The 5,480-nt window shown below is 44.7% G+C and overlaps 1 pseudogene; it reads left to right on the top strand.

Moving 5' to 3' along the window:
• The first annotated feature begins 4,026 nt into the window (after window positions 1-4,026).
• LOC111537790 lies at window positions 4,027-4,408 on the top strand (annotated as a pseudogene).
• Window positions 4,409-5,480: the final 1,072 nt, after the last annotated feature.

Genomic DNA, 5,480 nt, shown 5'->3' with positions numbered 1-5,480 from the left:
AACTCTTACTCATGTTCAGAGACCCTGTCATGGGGCCTTTACTTTACACCCCCTTCAGGAAGCAGAGTTAGCTGCCGGCTCTTCCTTGGTCACCAGTCATCTCTCTTGGAAACGTTGATCCTCCTCCAGAGCCTCTGCAGGCCTAGCTGGTATTGCTCACAACCCTTTTGTGCCCTCAGGAGACTTATAACTTGCAAGTACATATAGTGGGAAAAAAAAACCCAAAACAACAACAACAACAACAATAACAACAACAACAACAACAAAACCATAGTGACAGGCCCAGGAAAGCAGGTTAGAGGCAGGGAGCAAGAGAGTTCACATTCTGCTGTGACGGTAGATGTTATTATTACTCCCTCCACATTGGTGAGGCTCAGGGAGAGGAGGTGAACTGCCTGAAGCTACACCACCAGTAAGGACAAAGTCGCAATTTGAACTCAATTCCTCTGCCTCCCTTACTGACAGATACGAACTCAGAAATGCTCTGGACAGTCAGCCAAGCAGTATCTTCAGACAGTTTATATTTTACTCCGACTCTCACCTCAAGAAGCCAAAATAAGATCATCCCCTAGGGGGCACTGCAGAGAAAAATTCTCAAAGAGCTCAAGGGAAATGCCAAGCCACTTCTACCCGCCGAACCCACAGGGAATTCAGGAATCATAGCCTGATGCATTTTCAGGAAATAGCCATGGATTTCACAACGAACTGAACTGACACTTAGCAATATGAATCTGCCGCAAAAACATCTCAAAACCGAGTACGTGGATACCAGGCACAATGGGTGGCTGAGTTCTTTTGCTGGGCCCTCAATTTAGGCCAGTTTCCTCCTCTTCTAAATGTAAATTTATCAATTCAAAAGACAATGGTTGGAAAACTGCTATTGCTAAGATCTGGGATAAGCACAGAACCCATCGCATAGGGTAGCAGCCAAGATTAACTGAAAAATAGGCTATATAACCGTGGAATACTACTCAGCCATAAAGAGGAAGAAAATAATGGCATTAGCAGCAGCCTGGATGGAGGTGGAGACCATTATTCTAAGTGAAGTAACCAGGAATGAAAAACTGAAGATCATACGTTCTCACTTATAAGTGGGAGCTACGCTCTGAGGATGTAATTCATAGGAATGCTATAATGGACTTGGGGACTGGGGAAAGGGAGTGTGGGAGGGGTAAGGGATAGAATACTACACACTGAATACAGTGCACATTGCTCAGGCGACGGATCCACCAAAATCTCAGAAATTGCCACTAAATAACTCACCCATGTTGACCGGGTGCGGTGGCTCACACCTATAATCCCAGCACTTTGGGAGGCCAAGGTGGGTGAACCATTTGAGGTCAGGAGTTTGAGACCAGCCTGGCCAACATGGTGAAACTCTGTCTTTACTAAAAATATAAAAATTAGCTGGGCAATAATAGCGCATGCCTGTAATCCCAGCTACTCCGGAGGCTGAAGCAGGAGAATCGCTTGAGCCTGGGAGGCAGAGGTTGTGGGGAGCTGAGATCATGCCACTGCACTCCAGTCTGGGCAACAGAGTGAGACCTAAGATTATGGGGGGGAAAAAAAAAGAGAGAAAAGAACTTCACATCCTTTGCAGGGACATGGATGAAGCTGGAAACCATCATTCTCAGCAAACTAACACAAGAATAGAAAACCAAACACTGCATATTCTCACTCATAAATGGGAGTTGAACAACGAGAACACATGGACACAGGGAGGGGAACATCACACACCGGGGCCTGTCAGGAGGTAGCAGGCTGGGAGAGGGATAGCATTAGGAGAAATACCTAATGTAGATGACAGGTTGATGGGTGCAGCAAACCACCATGGCATGTGTATACCTATGTAACAAACCTGCACGTTCTGCACATGTATCCCAGAGCTTAAAGTATAATTAAAAAAAAAATAAAAGAACTTATCTATGTAACCAAAAACCACCTGTTCCAAAACTATTGAAATATATATAGTTAAAATTAAAAAGATCTACTATTTGATGGCAAAACAGGGTGATTATAGTCAATAATAATTTATTGCACATTTTTATGTTTTTTCCTTTTTATTTTTACTGTACGTTTTCTATGTACACTTAAAAGTAACTAAAAGAGGCTGGGCGCGGTGGCTCACACCTGTAATCCCAACACTTTGGGAGGCCGAGGCGGGCAGATCACGAGGGCAGGAGATCGAGACTATCCTGGCTAACATAGTGAAACACCGTCTCTACTAAAAATACAAAAAAATTAGACGGGCATGGTGGTGGGCGCCTGTAGTTCCAGCTACTTAGGAGGCTGAGGCAGGAGAATGGCGTGAACCTGGGAGGCAGAGTTTGAGTGAGCTGAGATTGTACCACTGCACTCCAGCCTGGGTGACAGAGCGAGACTCTGTCTCAAAAAAAAAAAAAAAAAAGAGAGTAACTAAAAGAGTACAATTGGAATGTTTGTAACACAAAGAAATGATAAATGCTTGAGGTGATAGATACCCCATTTACCCTGATGTAATTATTACACATTGTATGCTCACATCAAAACATCTCATGTGCCGCGTACATTTATACGTCTACTATGTAACCATAAAAATTAAAAATATTTTAATCAGAAAAGATAAATCTATAATAAAATTTTTACAAATAAAATAAAAAGCAAAAAACAAAACAGGCTATGTAGTTACTTCACACCAGGTTGGACATGAAGTCAAAATCATTAATGTTGGCTGTTAGAACTATAACTATTGGTATTATAACTGTTAATATTATTATTATTGAGACGGAGTCTTGCTCTGTCGCCTGACTGGAGTGCAGTGGCACAATCTCTGCTCACTGCAGCCTCTGCCTCCCGGGTTCGAGTGATTTTCCTGCCTCAGCCTTCGGAGTAGCTGGGATTACAGGTGTGCGCTACCACATCGGGCTCATTTAAAAAAATATTTTTGGTAGAGACGGGGTTTCACCATATTGGCCGGCTGGTTTCGAACTCCTGACCTGAAGTGATCCGCCTGCCTTGGTCTCCCAAAGTGCTGGGATTACAAGATGAGCCACCGTGCCCAGCCAATATTATTATTATTTATTATTACTATTTTTTGAGACAGTCTTGCTGTGTCACCCGGGCTGGAGTGCAGTGGTGCAATCTCAGCTCACTGCAACCTCCGCTTCCTGGGTTTAAGCAATTCTTGTGCGTCAGCCTCCCAAGTAGCTGGGATTACAGGTGTGTGCCAACCACACCTGGCTAATCTTTATATTTTTTGGTATTATTATTATTTTTTTTTTAGTAGAGATAAGGTTTCACCATGTTCGCCAGGCTGGTCTCAAACTCCTGATTTCGGGTGGTCTGCCCACCTCTGCCTCACAAAGTGCTGGGATTACAGGTGTGAGCCACCATGCCCGGTCATAACTCTTAGTATTACACCTCTAGCCTCACTCTACACTTGGCTTCTCCCTGTACCAAGTAGACCTTCCCATCTTCCTACATCTTCTCCTACCTGGGAGGATTCAGGGCCACATGTAAGAAAGGGGGCAGATTAAAGGGGGTGCGCTTATTGCAGCACAGTTCATAATTCCCAAGGTACAGAACCACCTTAAGTGCCTTGAGAAATGAGTGGATAACGAAAATGTGGTATATATACACCATGGACTACTACTCAGCCATAAAAAGGAATGAAATAATGTCTTTTGAAGCAACTTGGATGGAGTTGGAGACCATTATTCTAAGTGAAGTAAGTCAGGAATGGAAAACCAAATACCATATGTTCTTACAAGTGAGAGCTAAGCTATGAGGACACAGAGACATACAGAGTGATATAATGAACCTGGAAACTCAGAAGGGGGAGGATGGGCAGGGAGTCTAGGATTAAAAACTACATATTGGATACGATGAACACTACTTGGGTGGTGCGTGCACTAAAATCTCAGAATTCACCATTATACAATTCATTCATGTAACCAAATATAACTTGTACCCCCAAAGCTACTGAAACTTTATAAAATTAATTACAATTTTAAAAGAAACAGCTCTCTTTCTGCCTCCACTGCCACCATGGCACCCGTGAAAAAGCTTGCGGTGAAGGGGGGCCAAAAGAAGAAGCAGGTTCTGAAGTTCACTCTTGATTGCACCCACCCCGTGGAAGATGGAATCATGGACGCTGCCAATTTCGAGCAGTTTTTGCAAGAGACGATCAAAGTGAACTGAAAAGCTGGGAAACTTGGTGGAGGGGTGGTGACCATAGAAAGTAGCAAGAGCAAGATCACCGTGACATCTGAGGTGCCTTTTTCCAAAAGTTATTTGAAATATGACACCAAAAAATTTTGAAGAATAATCTACATGATTGGTTTGCATAGCTGCTAACAGCAAAGAGAGTTATGAATTACATTACTTCCAAATTAACCAGGACGAGGAAGAGGAGGAAGACGAGGATTAAATTTCATTTATCTGTAATGTTTTGTACGAGTTCTTGAATAAAACTTGCAAACCAAAAAAAAAAAAGAAAAGAAAAAAAAACTTCCGTTTTCTTTTTTTGAGACGGGTCTCACTCTGTCACCCAGGCTGGCATGCAGCAGTGTAATCATAGTTTACTGCAGCCTCAACTTCCCAAGCTCCTGCCATCCTTCCACCTCAGCCTCCTGAGTAGCTGGGACTACAGGTGTGTGCCACCACGCCTGGCTAATTTTTAATTTTTTAATAGAGACAGGGTATTGCTATGTTGTCCAGGCTGGTCTTGAAATCCTGAACTCAAGCCATCCTCCTACCTCAGCCGCCTAAAGTGCTAGGATTACAGGAGTGAGCCACTGCATCCAACCTCAAAAAACTTAAATCTCAACCCATCGAGTTGCCCCCTCCTTTTCCTTCCCCTAACAGAGACATCCACATTCACACTTCACTGGCTCACTTTCTCCGGCTGTAACTTCTGTGCCTTGGGTTAGTAGCCCCTGTCCATCTGTGCAGAGAGTGGGCTAGCCTTGCCCAGCGTTCACTGAGAGCTCCCCCAGTGTGGGTCTTCCTGGTATCTCTGGAATCCTCTCTTGTGCCAAAGGGAGAAGAGAAGGAGGCTTTGTACAGCTCAGGCCCTCCCAGCCACTGAGGCTCTTTTAATCGGGCTGTCCTCTCACCCCGCTTCTCTCCCCAGAGAGATGACCAGCCCCTAATTCCTGTTTCCTTTGGTGCATTGTCTTTGGGTATAGATTGGGAAAGCAAGCCCCTGTCAGACTCCCCACCACTTGTGCCCCGGCCCAGCCAGGCCGGGAGGACCTATGCACATCCTAGAGCATCACCTGTGGAGGCAGCACGGGTGCCTGGAGCAAATCCCCAAATCCCTAACTAATCCTGTGTGCCCTGGGCCACCTTCTCACATTCTCCAAGCTTCCATGGCCGGGGCAGGTCCTATCATAATCTGTGTGGATCATGAGGCCTCGCCAGGGTCACGGGAGCATTAAGTGAAAGAGAAACGTCTGCACATTAGGGCCCTTCATTCATGCAGGTGGTTATGAGCGTTC

Source organism: Piliocolobus tephrosceles, unplaced genomic scaffold (assembly GCF_002776525.5).
Source record: "Piliocolobus tephrosceles isolate RC106 unplaced genomic scaffold, ASM277652v3 unscaffolded_42970, whole genome shotgun sequence".
NCBI lineage: Eukaryota > Metazoa > Chordata > Mammalia > Primates > Cercopithecidae > Piliocolobus > Piliocolobus tephrosceles.
This window is presented reverse-complemented; position numbering and strand designations above follow the sequence as displayed.